The following is a 22,126-nucleotide window of genomic DNA, read 5'->3' on the forward strand; positions in this document are numbered from 1 at the left end:
CAAATTTCGATAGTAACAACACTGATTACCTTGAACATTGGAGTTGATATAAATATAAAATAAATAATAGTTAGAATCTAAAATACATAATAGATAGTAATAATAAATTCTTAAATATAGTAATAAATAATATAATAATATTATATAATAAATAGTAATAATAAATTCGTAAATATTACTATAAAATAAATATATATAAATGTATGTATATATATATATATATAAATAATATTTAAAAATATTTTATCAATGTGTATCAATATTTTTGTTACCAAAGCGTATATTCTTTATTATACTTATTGTTGTTATTGATATGTAAGCGATAAAATGTGCCAACTCTCATTTAGGGATCATGGTCCCAGATAAATCAGCAATACAAAATTAATTAATACCAAAAATGTACTACATAACATGGAATTCCTTTGTAAGAAAGTAACAAATCAATAAATATAAAAATATTCTATTATTACGAATTTTTTTAAAGACCAGTCACTTCGACTGGTCCTGGTAGAAGTAACTTTGTTAAAATATCGGTAGTTCTAGTATTAAAGGAATGCATATATGCATTGTACAAAATTTCCCTGTTGCAATGTTAAGCGGCAAAAATTCAAGAAATCCTAACATTTTGCCTTTTATTCTTCTTTAAAGTTTAATGAAAGGGCAAGAAAAAATATCGCACGTAAGTAAGTGTTACGATGCTACGGTGGTAGGTTTAGCCACGAAGAAAAAAAAAAAAACAAATGTTTCCGCTATTTTCAGGGGCATTCGAGTTTTTACAATTTTCTACTTGCTGCACGGTGTGAGAGCTAAATTTTTGAAAGAGAAAAAAAAAAAAAATGCTATCAAAGTGAAGAAAAATCTCCCGAGTTAAGAAGACTTCGACGAACGTGGACGATTTTTTTCGTCAAATACGTGCGAATACCTTTCGTTTCTGATCGTGTCGCGTAAATTAGCGCAAACGTTGCCTCCCTTCGGAGGTATCGGGGCAAACACAGGGCGAAACAGCGGATTTCGTCGATCGTGAAAAGAGCAATCGCGGGATTTCAAACACTTCGTTCCCGGCAAATAGGTGAACGGGACGGGACGGCATCGCGCGCGAGTTATTCGGCCGAGTAAATAGGAGAGGAGGAAGGTGGTGGTCCGGCGCTCGGCCGAGGGTAAATGACAAGTGGAACTCTCGTAAATCTCGCATAACGGGCGCCGGTTTGCCACCCCCTGTGCACGCTTTCCGAAACGCCATTGTGGTTGCGTACACGGTTACGTTCAAGTCTGGCGCGTTTTGCCGCCGTGGCGAAAGCGTTTTACCCTCTCTCTCTCCCCCCCCCCCCTCTTTCTCTCTCTCTCTCACACACACGCTCTGAGGCCATTCGAAAAGCCGGGCACGCCAGCCACAGGCCACGTTATTAGTAAATAAAGACGCGAGGAAATTCTATTTGCGGACAAACATCATGGCATGCGACGCGATGTGTACAGAACCCTCGACCATCGGGCTTTGCGCGGTCTTCCTAATGCACTTGAGGAAACGTCGCAACTCTCGTGGAACTTTCCCCCTGCTCCTTTAAACGGGAGGAAAACCGCGCGCCGCCGCCTCAAAGGGGAACTTCGTAACCGTTCGTCTTGCCTGTTTGACGTGTCTGTCGCGTCACGCGAGAGCTTCTTCAACGGCGTTGCCCCACGCCCCGTTCATCCATTTTCCCTCTCAACGGTTAATTATCTGCCTCGAACGGAACTCCTCCTGACTTTGTTGTTTGCCTTTCCTGATACTGAAGCAGCGGAGGGTTATGGTACTCCGATGATTTTGTTGTTAACCTCTTAGCTATGAATGACGAGTATGTATGTGTATACAAATACACTTAGTAATTTCGTTTCATGAAATAAAAGTTATTGCATCGAAATTAATTGCCCGTATCTCATTTTGCCTTAGTGTCCGGTGACTTGTATTAATATTTATATTTTTTAATAATAATTTTTACAAAAAGAGCACAATTTCCATTTTTTTTTTTTGTATGATTACCAATAGCAATAATAGCTCCAGTTTCATCATTAGTTCGTTCATCAACATTAGTTGCTGCAGGAATTTATTTAATAATTTGATATGAAAATTTATTTAATATTAAATATAGAAAAATTTTATTTTATTTATTTCTAGATCTAACAATATCAATTTCAGGATTAATAGCTAATTTTGAAATGAATTTTAAAAAAATTATTGCTTTTTCTACATTAAGTCGATTGGAATTTACATTAAGAATTTTATGTTTAGAATTAAATAATTTAACGCTTAATAGTCACTTTCTACGAGGACTTTTCAATTATTAGTCATAAATTCATAATATTCTAAAAATACCTGAAACCTTTTGTGATTGTCTTCTCATAAATTTATATTTAAAAGAAATGAAATTGAAAATTGTTAAAGACAAATATTCAGCATTCATGCATCTTTCTGACGCACAAGTTAATTAAAAGAAATTGCAAATGAAAAGTTCATTTAAATTGATGTTTAAATTTATTTATTTTGGAAAGCAAATATTATTACGCGCAACTAAAAATACTTAATATAAATGTCTCATATCATTGTCTACAAATTCAGTAGTACACGTATGGAGTAAATTTTATTGTAATTAATTTTCTAAAAATAATAATCGTTAACTACGAAACTTATTTGATCTTATATGAAATGTAATGTGCCGTCAATGGCACAGTACGCTTGTATATATTTTGCAAATTATTTTATTATTGCATTACTAATTTACTGCGACCGATCTAGACTGTGACGTCGAGCATGAAGGCATGAAAACAAAGTTCCACATGAGTAGCAACACTTCAGGAACTGCATATCCCAGATCAATATAATATCGTTGAAATGAAAGTTGAGCATCAGTTATATGCATATCAGTGAAATCACGCATAATCAGGATATTGAAATATGAAATCAAAATGTTTTCCTAAAACGGCTGCTAAAAATTTGTTATAGGTAAACAGCATAATCTCAAGTAATACGAATTCAATAATTGAGTTGAAATTCAATAATCAAGTAAATTTTCGAAAACCGATACCGCAACACCGATAATTAGGAGAATTTATTACATTAACTACACTTATTTATCGCATTACTATACTTACTTATTATATTAATTATACTTATTTCATTTTGCCATATTTTTTTTCAATTTCGTGTCAATACGAGGTAAGAGTCAATTTTTATATTCCAAATAAATAACGACACCTGATTATTTGTTTATCATTGGCAAAAGGATTTCAAAGGATTTCCTTTCAATTAATTATAATCTCATTTCCCTAAAGTGAACACAGAGATATTACGCGAGACGATTTTCACAACATTGAGAAAAGAGAACTTTGTCAACCAAACTGCTCGCGCTGCGCGAAATTAAATTTCCCTTCTTAGGAGCGTTAAACGTCCAATTTCGTTAAACGTCTCAATTTCAGTTAAATATATATCTCAAGCAACGTGACGGGATGATAGCTGCCTGTAACAAAATGAATCCTGCCGGCGTGTCAGTTGTCGGACAGCAGAGAGTCTCGATTTTCGCGTCTCATTTTTCATTTGCGACGAAATCGCGATCCCGGTGTAGCGCGAGGAATGAAGAGCTCGTTAATACGTGTCTTCGGCACTTCGTTATCTTAAACGATGTCTGACGCGTTCGGCGCCCGGGGTTTCGGCGATAAATTCTCGCCGGTGGTTTTAATTTGCCAGTGAATTTTCTCGCCGTGAGAACGCGCGGCGCTCGCGGAGGGGAAAAAGGAGGAAATGCGGGTGAGAACCGAGGCACGGACGTAGAGGAAAAGGTGGAACACCGGCGTATTAAAACGGCCAGGTATAGACCACAGTAAATTATATCTTTCTCGCGAGAGTAGCGTCGTTTAAAAAAGGCAGGGGAGAGAAAGTTTCGGATGGTAATGTATAGCCACTTGAGATTACTTTTCTTCCCTCCGCCAAGTTCCGGCCGGCGGGAACACACAGGGGTCGTTAGGTTTCCACGCGGAGAAACATCTTTATGAATTTGTGTGATTTAGCACGTGGGGAGCGTCGTCGGGAGTTTGATTTCCTTACGTAATTGCTAACAACTTTCACGATTATTTGAAAATAATTTTTCGTTTAACCTGCTGACTCGTCGTTTGGCAATCGATGCCTTAGTATGACATATATATATATATATATAATTTACTTTCAATACAAATGTTATATAATATATATATAACATACATGTACACTACAATATATATATATATATATATAAAATTTACTTTTAATACAAATGTTATACTATGTAAATATATATATATAACATACATGTACACAATAACATTTGTATCAAAAATTGTATAAAATTTCAACACAAATATATTTGCGTATATGTGTGTGTTATAACAGTATATTTATGTTGTAATAATGTATATATTATATTATATCATAATATATATTTGTTAGAATTGAAACTAGCTTGACTGAAATTTATATGTTTTTATTTGATAATAATTTGTTATCAAATCACGTATTACATTTCAGTAGCCTGATCATCGAATTAATAAGTCAATGTTTCGCTAATGCTTTGACTTTCTCGATAAAATATTTGCTTTGTCTTATCTCTATAAACACACATAAATATACATAAAATAACAGAGAGATAAGTGGAATAGAATAGACTTTTTATCGCACGAAGAATTATTTCCAAGAAAGTTGACTTTATGCCATCATGAGTTATTATGATTTTATGCTTCGTTGAATTTTACGGTGTTAAATTTATGAAAATGTGAGAATAAAGTGTGAAATAATCTTGAAAATAATACTCAATTAACGTATATACGTACAGTTACTAATTGCTTAATTAAAGGATCAGAATGTACAATCAAAAATATGTATTATCTTGATCTTCTTTTTTTTTTATGTTTTCAAATATTCAGTGACCAGCGTAACAAATATTTTCTTTCCAGCGAATGCACTGGCGATGATATTTTTGTAAATATTTTGAATGCACACAAACGCTCGAAAATATGGTGCCTTATGTTCGTTCCTTGTTTAGCAAAACGAACACGCAGTATAATGGAGATTTTAAATGAAAGTTTCGCAATACATTTTTTTCATCAAAGTTGAATTACTCGTTGACGATAATTAAAAAAGTAATGTACACAGGATGGAACAGAAAGAACAATAAGTGTATTAAATCTACTAATTAAGTTGTCGGCAAAACAGTCGTACGAAAACATTTCTTTCCAATTTAATTTTAAAACACGGAACCCAAATATTAAATGTAATTTAATAATTCTTTAAAGAATAATTCTACGCATATTATATTTTACTTGATATATTTACTATTACATTATTATTATATACTATACGGTATATAGTACTTAGCATAGTATTTATATTTTATATTTTTATATTTTGTCTTTTACAATATATATATAAACACATTCTTTGAGTGCTTAAAATTATCAGAAATCTAGAAATTCAATTATTGAATACGAAAAATAGAACAAACAACGAATGCATTTGTCTTTAACACTGTAACTACCGACGACTGAAAAATATGAAATTTTTATCAAGGACATTAAAGTAAAAAAAAAAAAAGAAACAGAAAAGTTTTATGATACAATGGAGCATAGAAATTTTTATTTAACATTTTACGAAAAGTCATTTGAACCTGTAAAAATATACTGTTTTACATTTATAAAATTTCTTACAAAAATTATAAATTGATCATTTTGATCATTTTGGTAATTTCAATGTTAAATATATCCCTTTTGATATATTATTCAATATATCGTAATATGTAATAATACGTATACGTATATTGATTATTGATTATTGACTGTTAAATACTCAAAGCGTTAACATATGTACAATATATAGTTGTCTCTCTTAAATCTTTTCTTCTTTTTTTTTTTGTTATCGAAATTCGTCATACGATATACTTTTCTTTTTTATATTTTACATGTTTTCTTCTTTTCGCGTGATATTTCGATGCATAGAAATTATACTCCATGTAATATTTCCCATTTTGTGGTCTTTCAAAATCAACTCACAACAGTCTTGCGTATGCGAGTTTTCCTACACGTTGGATAAAAAATAATCTCGCAGTGAAAGGAAATAAATAAGCTTCCTCGCGTGAAAGTGAGTCGAAGTGATATCTTTCAAAATAATTCCACTTACCGTGCGGATCATCGTTTGTCAGATCCCCGCTAATTCCACTAGAAAAAAGTCACGGTTCTATCATCGTGCGTCTTTTTATCGCCTTGCATCGTCGTACAACAACTAGCCACGCAATTAGTGTCGAAGCATAAAGGCGTATTACTCTCAGGTGGAACGGTATGCGCATACACGTGCAACATTGCGCGCACATGCATCAACGAAAGGCGTAAATAGATGAATCTCAGGCCATCGCAATTAAGATAGTCTCACGACTTCTCATAGGGACTTTCATGTCGTCGAATCCGATTTATGGCTTTCATAAAGGCCACTAAACGCTTGTGCTCTTCCGCTCGAGCGTGCTACTGGCGCCTTCTTCCTAATAACTATTAACTTCTTGTGCTGGAACGACGTGCCATGCAGGATTTTTTGTCCCAAATTGCAACATTTTCTCAGTTTTGAAGTCTATTTGAATGTAACCCAGGCAAAACAAGTGATGAGTTTATTGCTTCTTAATAATTTCTATCCAACGATATCGTACCGACGAGTTCGAGAGGGAAAGAAAGCGACGAACTATTGTATACGGCTCGGTCACTCGTTATGGTCCGCGAATCAGTTGCCAGCGCAACGTGGTTAAATATCTTTCATCGATCGAAAATTTCCGAAAATTTATTTATAGAGCGCTACAAAGGGGAATTTAGGTTTATTTATTCGACCATTTGAGGAAAGATAAGTTACGTTAACTTTTTAAACATAAATGGCGCAGAATTTTCAATTAAATATATAGCCGAGTATTTAATTAAATATATATTACCAAAGCAGACATGTAGTACATGAGTTATTTCAGTTTGGAATTTAATACATACATTTTTGTTGCCTTTCTGAACAATTTGGAAATATTAATTGTTATAACCAGACTGTGGATTTTTATGCATTTTTTGAAAGTGTAAAAATGTATAGAATACATACGTATGCACGTATCAAATATCCAGAGTAAAATATTTATTACAATGGTTGATAGAAGAAATAAAATTTCTATTCAAATTACTTACTTCTTTAGTTTTATATATATATATATACGCAGAAAAATTCGCAGTTTAACTTCTCGCCACGCACGTCGAGAATTTTTTGTCCCAAATTGCAACATTTTCTCAGTTTTAAGTCTATTTGAATGTAACCTAGGCAAAACAAATAATAAATTTAATACTTTTCAATAATTTACATCCAGTGATATCATGCAGACGAATTCGAAAAGAAAGCGACGAATTATTGTATACGGTTTGGTCACTCGTTATGGTCCGCGAATCAGTTGCCAGGGGTTAACTTCGCGAGAGGCAGACGCGAGCTCGTCGTTCGGTTCTGTCTGAAAGATTGCCCATTGGTTCGTCATAGGTATTAATCGCAAAAAATTACTACGACGATCGGAAGATGATTTACAGATGGTCAGTATTTACGTTTGTGTTGTTCCACTGAACTATCTGTTTATGTTCTTTACAAAATAACAAAGTAACAGAAAATACAACGTGTAAATCTCTCATTTTCGTAGTTGGTGTCACATGTACGTGACTTTTGTAAGAAATTATTTTTTTTTTTTACGTCAGCAGGTACGTCGTTTTTTGTGAAAAAAGTATTAATCTATGCACGTCGAAAAGCTGTTGGTTTAGGAGATACTTGAAGTTCAATTTTATCATAAAATCTGTCACGCGGAAGATGAAGAGGAGCACCATTCATACTGTTCCTGATTTAATAAAAAATATTTCCTAAATTAATGACGGATTTTAGACGCTCTTAATCCTTTTTTTTTTTTGTAGAGAATACTTGCTGTATTGATCGATGCAAAAAGAAAAAAAAAATTACATAATGATACTTCAAAAGATAATAGTGATCTTCGTATCTCCTACACTAGAGACTAAGTACTAGACGCCAAATTACCAGCTCTCTCAAAGCAGAGAAAGATGCACTTGAGACATTTTTAAAATAGTGAACAATTCCGGAGATAATTGTATTTACATATTAAAAATGGGACACTCTGTGTGTCAAGACACATTTGAAGAACAGTAGTTCGCACAATGTACTATACTTTTCACTATATTTGAGGTAATAAACCGGAAAAGAGAGTGAGACGTAGTTCAATTCAGTTGGTGTCATATCAAAATAACGTGAGCGTTGTTTTTAAACACTGTCGGGAAATGGTTTCCAGCCTGTTTGCCTGTATTAAACACGATTAAATTTCGCCATCGTGTCGCTGGACGCATTCATGTTTCGCATGCACTCGCTTCGCGCGATATGACAAACAAATTTTCTCGTCGGTCGCTGCACAACATTGTCTGATCCTTCGGGTTGCATTCGTGTGCTTCAAAAAGGAGGAGGGCGGGTTTATAGCACGGCCGAGTGCGCTAGAAAACGCGATGCAAATTTTCAATTTTGCGCCTGATCAGTCTGACGCGATACAAAAGAAAGCTCGATGGTTTTATGATGTTGCTGAAAAAACTGGTCTTTGTGAGAGGCAAGTCTGGTTGATAGCTCATGGCTTCACGGCTAACGGGCACACAACGGGTCTCTAGTCTAAAAGGGTTGGCGTGTTTGTATTTCCGTTCGGCGAGATCGTTCTTTTTTTTTTTTTTTTTTTTTTTTTTGACGATTTTTAGATTAACTCTTAACTGATATCATATAATCTAAATAAATGTGAAATTTAAAATTTAATGTAATGTTCCAAGGAAATTAATGAAAATTTGATACGAGGAAATTGAGACTAGTAAGAGTAAAATTAGATGCCAGCAGTGGCGATTAAACTGAGGTAAATTGTGCAATTTTACTTTAACAACGAGCATTATATTTTCCTTTATTACGTGTATTAACAAAAAATCGTAATAAATAGCTTGTATGTTCCCTTCTAATTTCGTACAAAGATTTTTTGATTTTCTTTCAATTTGAAGAGTCTTTATTTCATAGAAAACAGAATTTCGTTGAGATATTAAATTTGAAAAATTGCCCCTCTTGGACATATATAATATAATATAATATAAATAAAATGTAATATAAAGTATAATAAATATAATATAATATAAATAAAATATAAAACATAATAAATATAATATAATGTAATATAATATAAATAAAATATAAAACATAATAAATATAATATAATGTAATATAATATAAATAAAATATAAAACAATATAATATACTATAAATAAAATATAATATAAAAACACGGTTTTCGGACAACTGTGTCTCAATCTGCTACCATCCCTGAACTTACGTTGCCACGTTACGATTATCGTCCAACATAAAAAATAAATTTCATCTACTGAGTCAATAATTTCTAAGAAATGGCAACAAGTGTTTATCGATTATTATATGTTTATGTAATTGCACACCATATTGACAGTAGTAAAATATTTTGTACGAATTGTTTGTTCTACGAATGTTTTTTTTTTTAAACGAATCTTCTTTTCTGTGTTTTAGGTATGTAGGAAATGGCAAAAGGTATTCTCCTTCCATATTTACCAATTATGAGAAAATGGTAATGTACTGTATGTTTATGTAATTGCATGCTGTATTATAATAATGACAAGTGTTTTCCTTGGAAAGAGCTTTTCTAACATTAGCATTTCATACTTTTGTTTTGACTAACTTACATTGTTACATTATCGCGGTAAATATTATTATTGTATCTTTTCCTGGCTAAATTAATGTACAGTTAATAACTTAAATTAACATACATACACGTGACATGCAGTGGAAATAATTTATAATGATGGAATTTTTTAAATCGCAATTACTTTCGTATTATAAAATATTAATATTATTATTGTCATCATATCTTTTTAATCGCAATTCCTTTCACGATACAGTCTTTACAACAGAAACTGGTAATTAGATTCGTTCTTTGAAGAATTCACTGGGAAACGCGTTTAGACGTTTATTAGATTTACGAGCAGTCACGTATCGAGCGTTTGCATTCACGTTTGAAAAATGAAGGAACACGCTGACGAGAGGAGTAGAGAGGATGGCAGATTGTTACGAGTTGCGAAAAAATTCATCGCGAGGAGTCGTTTATTTTCTCGTGCAACTGCTGTCCGCGAGATGTCTTGATCAATCACACCCTGGTAATTATTATAATAACAATACTCGAAACAGCGTAAAAAATTCGCGACGTTGGTGTTCCCGCTTAATGGCGGCTAATTACAGTGATCGGTACATCTCTTGCGGAATATTCCTGATTCAACGAAATACGGGTCTATACGTGGCCATGTCGTCCGACGAAATAAATATTAACACTGAATTCATCGTCGTCGAAACGTCGATAATCCGTCGATAGTGATTAACGTAATAGTACGTCTAGCGTGGAAGCGGATGCTAGTGAACCGTAACGCTTCGTCGAAGCGATGGACGAGCAATCGAAGGGTGCTATTCGTTGGAAAAAAATATCTCGCGGAAAAATGTGGCTCGACCCGACGGAGACGTAGGGTCGAAGATCATGGCGATAGTCGCTTATTTATAGATATCGAAAATTTTTTTTCTCATTCGCATCCGTCGTATATTATTATTTATAAATTTATTTAAAAGAAAACTAGATATTAATAAATACGACAGACATTTAATTTCTAAATATATATTTATTTTTATACACAAAAATATATGTATATAAATAATATAAAATAGTATAAAAATATATATAAATAATAATATATATATAAATATATAAATATATATAAATAATATATATATAAAAATAATATAAAAATATATATAAAAAATATAATATAATATAAATAATATATTTTATATATTATATATTTTATAAAAATATTATAAAAATATAATATAAATAATATATTATATATATATATATATATTTAAATCATTTATGATAATTCGAGGTAATTAAAATTATTAAAATAAATTAATTAACCCTGACACAAAAGGTACAAAATGAATTACTCATTTATTTCTAAAATAATTCATTTTCGTCCAATCAACGGTCTCTGCTAAAGATGTCAAGGATTCTTTCGACATCGGGTGCAACGCGCCGCCATCTTTTGCATATCTGGAATCGCTATTCATTCACAGATCGTGCGTGGTCCACTTTTACGTCCGTGCTGAAAACGTAATTCCACCAGTTTTTCACTGGCAACGAGGGCCATTAACTTTGCGGAACGTGGAGTTTGGTTTACAATGCGTACAGTTTGATTTAACTACTTGGTCATTTATCGCGGGAAGAGTTGAAAAGTACAGAGAAGGTCTTTCTATATAGAGCGTCGAACTCTTTTATCTTATGATTTAGATTCTTTACTCTTTCGTTATTGCGCGGACAGATCTGATTTAGAGGAAGACTACGTAAAGAATAGTCAGTGTAACCTGTAAATCACAAATGTTAATAATTTATAGTCGCTGCCAAAACAACTCAACGTATTCTACATAATCTGAAAATTGTATATTTTCTTTGAAAGTTTGTGTTTCTTCTCCATCTTTTTTAAAGTTTTATCGGGGAATTTGATATCTGATAATTCGGTAGTGTCTCTTTCTGTTATTGATGGATCATTGTTATTTGAAATTAAAAGATACTATCATCCTTACCCCAATCAAAACACTTGGCGCAATTTTAAAGCAAATAACTAATCGACTATTCTCAATAAAAAAAAAAAAGATGAGAAATTTTAATCCCTAATAGATAAATTAATTAACGAAATAACGAAAGAATTGAGCTCCACTAAATATCTACTAAGCATATAAATTTCAAGTAAAACCTCCCTTAAGTTTTCTTTTCTAATTTTTGTTTGAAACGCATCAGTAACATTCGTGTCATGACTTTTGACTGTCCGTGACAAACATTAATTATCTTTTTCCTTTCTCCATTCAACTCTTCGTCTTCTTCTCCTCCAATAATTTCTAGAGTCGAGGAATAAATATTCTATAAACGTTACGAACAAATCAATATATCAACACGTGTTCGTATTGTTCCAAAATATGCCGTTTGTTTCATACAGGGTTTTGTTTACCTGTTTGCGTACAGAGAGTCGGAAACTAATTCGATTTTAATTTGAAATTTTTCTTTCTCTCGTGTACGGTTAAAACGAGTGCTGCAGCCTCATCTCGTGCAACTCGAGAGTTTTCACATCGTTAGATACAGAGTGTGTATTTCGAATCGAGCGTTCTTGACCCTTCAGAAATGAAGCCTCTGTTTAACCTATTTACATACGATCAAGTAATTGGAAACGTCAAAGTGTTTCTTGGGAAACTAGTGGGGGACCATCACGAATTTTTACAAGCAACATCGTCACGCGGCAAGATCCGCCACTTAGGGTGCTCTCTAACGGTCTTCGTTGTAGCGAGTCACGGTTTACGACTGCGATGCCCCGGAGGTTCGACTCCGATAATATATGCGCCGTGTACGAGCTAATTTCCTTCATTTGCATGTAACTTGTAGTAATTACAAAAGTCCTTCGTTCCGATCACTTCAATCACTCTGATCACTCGAAATTTGTTGATAATACTCGGTGGTTACGGCAGGTTGATTAATTAAATCATTTCGCGTAATTATTTGAAATTGGACGATGGATCCGTATCGCTGAAGTTTGTACGATATTATCGAATCATTTACAATTTCTCCTGATTGAAATACTTATTATTTTCTGTTGATATTAATTGACCATGATTAGACAATTTCATGCATTTGTAAGAAATTTTTAAAGTACACATACACGTATATGGTGCGAAGGAATGTATAAAATATTGCCTACTATACTAATTTACAAATAAAACAGTGTCCCATCGAGTTCCTACTTTTTTGACTATATTTTCAAATATCTACAGTCTAATTACAGTGAAATATCAGAGTATAAAGAATAATTATACATCTATAAATGTATTAATGATGTTGATCATTAATAAATATCAAATTTTTAGTAGAGATACTGAGCAAACATTATTCGTGAAATTGTGCTAGAATATAAAAAAAAGTATCTGCCTTATATTTCATAACTGAAGAATTTAAAATTGTTTAATATTATTCTGATCAATTCTAATTCTAAAATATATATATATATATATTTATATAATATATATAATATTTATATTATAATATTATAATAATTATATATATAATATATATGTATGTATGTATGTATGTATGTATGTATGTATGTATCACTCAGAAATGGTTTTTGAATATTTTTAGATAAGAATTTTATAGATAATTTATTTAGATTATAACTCTTGTGCACAGTACTACTTTAGAGATTGTTGTATCAAATTTGTATCTATCAGATGTCGATCAATTTTTGTGCATTCAAATTTGGCAACTGTAGTATTAATTTTTCGTATTCAAATTTTATACATATGTATAAATTTATAGTTATCATCATTATTCACGGCAACATATAAAATTTTAATCAAATGTATTTCAATAAAAGTTCTTAAGGTTAAGTTTCTAAACAGAATTTAAGTTTCTGCATTTCCCAACGCACTATCTAATGAAAATTGATTCACAAACAGCGCGCGCGCTGATTTGTAAACAGCGTTCTCCAAAAATAAACAGAGTTTAGGAAAGAAACGAGGGAAAGTTGGAGCAGAATTCCCAGTAGCTCGCAGTTTCCATTGCCTCGTGATATACCTAACTTCCGCTCCGAAACTTCGTCGCTTTACGATTTCCAATACGTAAGAGAAAAAAAGAAATAAGAAAGAAAAGAAAAGAAAAGAAAAAAGAAGAAAGAAACGAAGAATTCACTCGAAATGATGTTCACGACCGTGCGCGAGTTACGCTCGCTTGTGTAAAATATCTCACGTTCAGCCCGTGTCCCAGGATAAATTCTCGCGATGCCGCTCGCTGAAAATTATCCTGCTCCGATGATTAATCGAACGAAAGAACCAGCCTCGTAGAACCGTAGAAACCGTCTAGGGAAATTACTCAGCGTGACGTGTATAATGGGGCACATTCGTTTTTCGACAAATTACCGGCAACCATTTAACGCGCCGTGTATCCCAATTATCGATCCACCGTGATTTTAATATGAAAGGATGAATGAAACGCGCTCGCCAGTTATACGCGCGCGTACGCGTGTGCGTAACCCTTGTAACACGCTGCTCGATTCATTCATATGCTAATGGAAATTAATGCCTTCTCTCTTCCCAACGCATCCCGCGCCCCCATCGTCGACGTGTTTCGATATTTCTCGACCTATATAACGTGCGGTATCTCTCTTTGGCGGTATCTCTCTGGCGAGCGGGATAAAAGTCGTGACGCGGTGACGGATGCGACAAACGTCGAATGCACGACGATTTCGGCGGTTTCCAGAAATTTCCTTGGATAGATGAGAGCTGGCGTTTCGGCGTCTGAATATTAATGCCCGTTATGCAAACATATGCGCCGCCGCTGCTGCATGTTTCACATACGCTTTTATGAAATATTAATGAGGCTTGTCTACGTGTGTCCTGTTCGTTTGCCTCGCGGGGGCGCGTTCGCGCATTCTCGCGACTGCCTCGTACGGGGAAGCTCGGGGCGCTTGCAAGAAATACGATAGCCATTGTGCGTGATTTAATAAAACGATTCGTCAGAGGGGAAACGAGAAATTCCGCTTCACGGCGCTCCTTTATCGCGTCTATTCGCGTTAATAGATTTTCGTACGATCCCTTTTCCCATCGAGTTCCGTACGAGTTCTCTGCGAACGATCGATCGAATCCACGCGGGACGTAAAGCTCGAAGAAGTCACTTTGATTTGTTTTCCACTGGATATGCCCCAACGAATTACTGTTATCGAATGGCTGAGTGCATCTTGCAACTGAAACTGAAAAGTCAATCCTCACTTTGACTTTTGTGTCAAACGAATAATAAAGAATTTTTTTTTACAATTTAATTTGTTTAAATTGTTTATATTTAAACATTTAATTATCAAATTGTAAATATTTAATTGTTGGAAGCTCGTTTTGAAACAGGAAGCCTCTATACTTTTATAATACTCTTAGAAATATTTTTCACGTCATTCTGGAGGTGGTAAATGAAAATTTTGCATATTCAAAAGAATGATAAATATTTTTCTATCTAAATTACTATTAACGAGAGTCCTGAAAATTAAACAGTCCCTTGAAACTCGTACAATTTTAAAATTATCGACAATTTTTCATTGAGTGTACACAGTTCTTCCCTGTATAGCGACGTGCATTGTGCCCGCCTTCAAAATTGATACACATCGCGTGTTAATAATAATTGCTATCAGAAACGATACTCTACTCGCGATAAATCCCATTTTCGACTATCGCAGCTATCTGTACGAAGCGAAGAGGCATCGGGAGATACCTGCCGTGTTCTTCGCATAAATCTCAATTTCTCCCTCGATCGCGAACGACACAACGGATTCTATAAGCTTGGCGAGCGTCTGCTCACTTCAGTTGTCAATTGCTGTTGATCAAATATTCTTCTCCTCGAACCGCTCCGACATTTGCCCGAGTCTTGCTTCCCCTTCCGCCGGGTAAAATTCGATATCGCCTCGTCGTTACTTTTTTTTCCCCACTTCGTCCTTAAATACCCGGTTCCACCCTCTCCTTGTTTAACGAACAATCTCCAATTTTAAAACTTCCCTCGGACGCTCGATGGTTATTGAAGTTTTTCCCCCTCTTCGACTGTTTTCTTTGAGAATTCTGTTCAATTGGGGCGAGGATCGCAAGACCTCTTGGAGTTATCCCCTCTTTTTGCTTTTTGAAATATTTATAGACTTTGTTATCAATCGGAGATCAACCTCTTGCGCTGGAATGACGTGCCACGCACGTCGAGAGAATTTTTCATTTCAAATTGCAACATTTTCATTTCACGCGGTTTTAAAGTATATTTAAATGTAACCCAATGCAAAACAAATGATGAGTTTATTACTTGTTAATAATTTCCATCCGGCGATGTCATACCGACGAGTTCGAAGATTTATTGTCACGGACGTCGAGAATTGCCCCAAAATTGCAATATTTTCGCAGTTTCAACTATATTTAAGTATAACACAGGCAAAACAAATGATAAATTTATTACTTCTTAATCATTTTTATCCAGTGATATCGTACCGGCGAGTTCAAAAGGAAAAGAAAGTGACAAATTATTGTGTACGGCTCGGTCTCTCGTTATGGTCCGCGAATCAGTTGCCAGCGTAAGTGGTCAGTAATCACTTAACCTTCTATAGTCCAAATAGAAAAGCTTATGCAACGGAAAATCAACAATTATAAACCCATGTATGCAGATTGAAAGAAAAATTTACCAGTGTAAACAATTTTATTGTAATTAATTCAATTTGTAACTTTGAAGTAACAACGGTTCACAATATTCGCACTTCTGTGCATGAAAGCTTGAGCGTGAAATTCTATAAAATAGTTCGCACTTAGCGTTAAACATAGATGTACGTTGCATTTGGAACGTTTTATTTTTGAAACTCCTTTGCATCCCGGCATTTTGCAGCGTTCTCTGTTGTCCGTCGTCAGTATTGTTGTTGGTTATCTCAGACACATTATATAATTGAGACGTATCCGTCATCTTGTGAAGAAACTAAAATTATTTGGTAAAATGTCGATATATTAACATGTGACCTAAAAGTGACACTATTCTCTTCGATATTCTCTCTCTCTCTCTCTCTCTCTCTCTCTCATAATAATTCCGTAATTTCATTTTCTCCTTTAAAGATAATTATGGTTCAATCAAAAATGCAATATTTTCAGTTTTATTTATTTTTAACGCTGTTTATTGTTGTTTCTTTCTTGTTTTACGAACAATCTCCAATTTTAAAATTTCCCTCTGACATTCGTTGAGGTTTCGTCTGCTATGATACTTAGAAAATTGTGTTCAAAGTTGGGACAAAAGTTATAAAGCCTCTTAAAATTACGCTTCTTTTTCGTAAATAGAGATATTTAAGAATAATTCCATTCTCTCATAATAGTATTTTCTCTCTTAATTTCATGATTTTATTCTCCCCTCGCGTTTAAAGATAATTATGCTTCAGGTGTAATAATTTCGCTTGCTTCGATTTTATTAATCCTCTTTGTTGTTGTTTATTCATTGTTATGTGAACAATCTCCAATTTTAAAACTCTACTCGGACAATCGATGATTGTTGACTATTAAAGTTTTTTCTTCAATTATTCAGTGATACTTGTGATACTTCTCGAAGAATTCTGTTTAATTGTATCCTCCCTTCTCGTTAGTTGAAATATTTATAAATTTCGTTTATCAAATATTAATAATTTTTATTAATAATTTCATTGGAAGGCAATTATGCGCGCGCTTCAGGTGTAATATTTTCACTTGCTTCGATTTTATCAACGCTGTTTGTCGTTATTTGTTAATTAATTAAAATACGCGCAATATTTTATTTGTCGTTCGCTTCTTTTTACATCCTCTCTTTAATTTTATTAAATATCGATTATTTATAGGATTAACAATTTTATTCGTCGTCCATGTCCCGGATAAATACTTGCGAATAATATTTATCAAACGTTGATACATTTTTTGTAATTTCATTCTCTCCCCTTGCGTTCGATAATTGTGTTTTCACTTACTTTCATTTTATAAACGCCGTAATTGAAATAGATTTGAAATCAAAGTGTTTCGACGTTCGTAGGATTATAATAACTTTGTTCGTTCGTTCGACGTCAAAAAAAAATCTCTCTCGATCGGATATGACGGGGATATAACTAGCTTCTTTATCTGTATATTAAAGGTGGCAAAGTATACTAATACTGAGCTGTTTCTGCTAATGCCAAGTATGTCAATTTTACGAGCAAGTTTTTGCAACGTGAAATAAACTCGGCTCATGTCTGCAATACTGATTAGTCCGAGAAGCTTTTTTTCCAGCGGTTTCAAATACTCGAGCAATAACTCGGCTAAACAAAAAAGTTAATCGACAACGGTTAATCTCCCAGTTCGTGTTGCTGGAAACAAGTTAGTCATTCAGAGTTAGTATAACGGAATCACGGAGCGCTTTTTCGATAGGAGAGTGTTACTTGTAAAAATTGTGGACGATCACTTACTTTTGTCTTCGACACGCCTTAAAGAAACGTTAAAAAACACTCGTAACTGATGATAAAGTAACACGAATGCCTTTTAGACTAGAACAATCGACGATTGAAGCATAAAATTTCCATCAAAAATAAAAACAAGATGAAAAGTTTAATAAAGAGAGCAGGAAAACTTTATAACACAGAAATTTGTACAGAAATTTTTATTTCACGAAAGATCATTCGAATCTCTGAAAATACACTGCTTCACGTCTACGAAATTTCTAGGAAAAAAATTATGAATCGGTCAGTTTAACAATTTTGGTAGTTTCAGTGTCAAGTTCTTCTTTCTTAGTGTCAAATTGATACTTGCAATAAATAGCTCAATTTCATTAACAGCAAGATTCTTTTATTAATAGTAAATAGATTAAATTTCTAATCAATTGTGATCTAATAAGAGTTAGCACTCGAAGTACGTTGTATTTGGAGATTTAGAAAAAAGTTTTATGAACATGAGTTATTCAATATAGAAAAGGCTACGATGTGATAATAATTTTTTTTTTTTGTAGTTAATAGGATTCCACAGATTTCAAAGATGCCTCCATTTTTTTTTTTTTTTTTTTTTTTTTTTTTTTGTTTAATGGAATTGTATATTTTTTTAAGCTATTAATCGATACACATCGACAGATTCTCTACGAAAAAGTATTAATAACTTCAATTTTATCGCAAAATTTATCGTATGAAAGACGAGGAAATTTTTATTGTTTTTATATTTTTCACGGATTTTATAAAATTGAAGTTAAAATATCTCCTAAACTAATAATTTTTCAATATACGTGGGTTAATTCTTTTTAACAGAGAATGTCGGGCTGTATTGATCGATGCATGAAAAAATATATACGATATTATCTGAAAAAAAACAAAATGGAAGTATTTGAAATTCTACCAGTTGCAAAAAAAATAATTAGTACCAGATTATTTGCTCTTTTTATACTGAATAACTTTTATTCATAAAATTTTGTCGTATTCTCAAAAACGACGGAGATATTCAAATGCTAATACTTATTAGAACGTCCTGTAGATACTCAATTCTAAATTGCGATCTTACATATTTTATAAAAAAAATGTACGACGAGGATTAAATGTCTTGCTCGAGAGAAATTAAAAACGAGTACTAAATATCTAATTATTATTTATAATTGTTCTTTTTTTCCAGAGTCCAAAAATCATTAAATACAAGTATAGTTGGTACATTTTCAAACTCGATTTTCTCAAACAACGAACAATAATATACTTTATTCTGTCTTCCTTTATTTATTTTTCTATCTAGAACCATCCTCCCGATTTTCACAGCACCCTGTATATTAAAATTAAAACTGGTTCTTACCAAAAAGAGATACGTTCGTTGTTCAGTTGCTTAATAACTCGCCGAAGCATAAGATCGATTCCGTGCAACATCTCGCATGATAGAGTTAATTATAACCACCCGAGTTTAACTAGACCCGCAGGAAGATCCCGCAATTAACATTTTACAGAGGAAAGAGAACAATTTGTTGAACTTCTTGAATCGTTGATTAATTATCTTCCCGCATCTTGGTTAATTCCTGCAGGTTCTCAGCAATCCTAGCCAATTCATTTGATTTGCTGAAAAGTTACGTAGCTTACGTTCTATTACGTAACTATTCCCACTCACAAACGTCTCAAGGCACTCTTTGTATTTGAGCTACTCGTTTATCAAATCGAGCAACTGCATAAAAAAAAAAGAAAAAATGGAAAAATTATAGAGAAAATGATGATATATAGAGAAAATGATACTTTATAGAACCTGTGATAAAATATTAGGGTATTACCCATAAGTATTGTCGTTTTTTTCATATTTATAATAAAATTTAATAATAATTTATTAATAATATTTTATAATAATAATTTAATAATAATTTATTAATAAACCATCTAGCGACAATAATTTAAGTAAAATAAAATTTTGTACAGTATCGAAAAATGACATTACTTATGGGTATCCCTAATGAGGATATTTATAAAATTATAGTATATAGCATATAATATATACTATATAGTATATTTAACAGTATATTTATAAAATTAAATATAATTTATATAAGTGAAAAACACAATATAATTTATATTTATTTTATATTATATATTTATATATTTATATGTATTATATATTATATTATTTAATATATATATTATTTATATTATATATTTGATTAAAAAATAGTATATAATTTTTTAAATTCCTCGTATAATTTAAACTAACTAGAAGTCTGAAATGTTAATACATCATAGATACAGAAAACATTCGTACATTATCTAGATTCATTTTCAAGCGTAGAAGCCTGTACTTTCATAATAGTTGAGTTTGTTCCTTCCAAAGATAGTTTTGCATCATTTTAAAGAGGCTGAGCAGATACTTTTTCTCTCGAAAAGTTTGCACACAGAGAAATTTCCTTCGTAACTAAATCCACTGTGATTTTGAAGATTGAACTCCACTTTACAAAAATTCGTTCAAATATATTGTAATTCGAATCGATTTCTTCTCACGATATGTGAACCAGCACTTGATTCTTTGTTGCATAAATTTTGAAACAAATAACACTTGTCCAAAGATACTGATACACACACAGGTTTGGCCAACTATTGCCAGGAAATGGATCCATTATTCGCATTGAGTTTCTTTTTTTTTTTGCGTTATTTTTCGTTCCCTAAAGAAGAACAGAGAATAAGTGGACGAATGAGGAAGGAACGTTAAGATAGATTGGAAGACAAGAGTTTGAAAGACCATTTACAAGGATCGATCGAGTGAAAAAGCCGATCCTACCATCATTACGCTTCGTCGAAACTTAATAGGCGTTCTTCTGCTCGAGCCATGAATGTAAATCGTCTTACGTATTCTCTTTGTCTTCTCTATTTTCCTTTTATTACGTTCTTTTGTTTCAGGCACTTTCGACTCACGTTTTACAACTACTTTAGTAGTGTAGTTCTCTTTTCTTTTCGTTGGAAAATGAGATAGCATCTTAAAACGCGAGAAAGGGTTCGCTTTTATGAACCTGGGAGTGATCTCGGAACAAAGAAAGAAACGGATGATTGAATGTGTTAGACAAATTGACGATGCGATGTGTCTGCGTTTGTGCCTGCAGTTCTGTGTATTTTTTTAAATCTGTTTTTCTCCTTTCTTGAGCAAGCACAATTGTTAACTTGAATCAAAGCCGTGTGTCTCCTTGTAGTATAAAAACGATGACATGAGCATTAAAGGAATAAAATATAAAATGTTAGCGTAAAGCTGCTATTACTATTAATATGAGCGAAAGAAAGCATGGAATACTAAAAGCTCCATATGAGTATGAAATAATTAGCAGCGAAAAATTCAAGTCGAAAAAAGAAATTAAATAACGATATATTTTGTAGGAAATCTTATAGAAAGAGACATGGAGAGTGTCATACCAATCGAGTCAATATCACTGAAATTATACAATTATTTATAATATATAATTTATTATGCATAATTATTAATTATATTTTAATAGGTATTGTGAAGTAAATATTGTAAATTGTTGAAAATTTCATTCGTTATTGCATGGAGAAAGAAAGAAATTGTTTAATGAATGAAAAATTCATTATTAGAGAATGTTCACTGGATAAGCATCATAATCTCAGTGTGCGTATAAATACTTGGAAATCAATATATTAATTTTCTTCCAAATAATAATTCCACTACTTAATAATTTTTACTACTATATTATATTTTCAGTCGATAATTTCTCCTTACAATCTTCATTATTCATTCAGTATAGTTTAACTTTTCTTAAACATTATCATATAACATAACATATAACATAAGAAATAACATAACAAGTAACATAACATGTAACATATAACATAACATGTAACATAACATGTAACATAACATATAACATAACATATAATATAACATATACCTTAACATATAACAACATATAACATATAACATAACATGTAACATAACATA

Source organism: Frieseomelitta varia, unplaced genomic scaffold, assembly GCF_011392965.1.
Source record: "Frieseomelitta varia isolate USP_RPSP 00005682 unplaced genomic scaffold, Fvar_1.2 scaffold_185, whole genome shotgun sequence".
Classification (NCBI taxonomy): domain Eukaryota; kingdom Metazoa; phylum Arthropoda; class Insecta; order Hymenoptera; family Apidae; genus Frieseomelitta; species Frieseomelitta varia.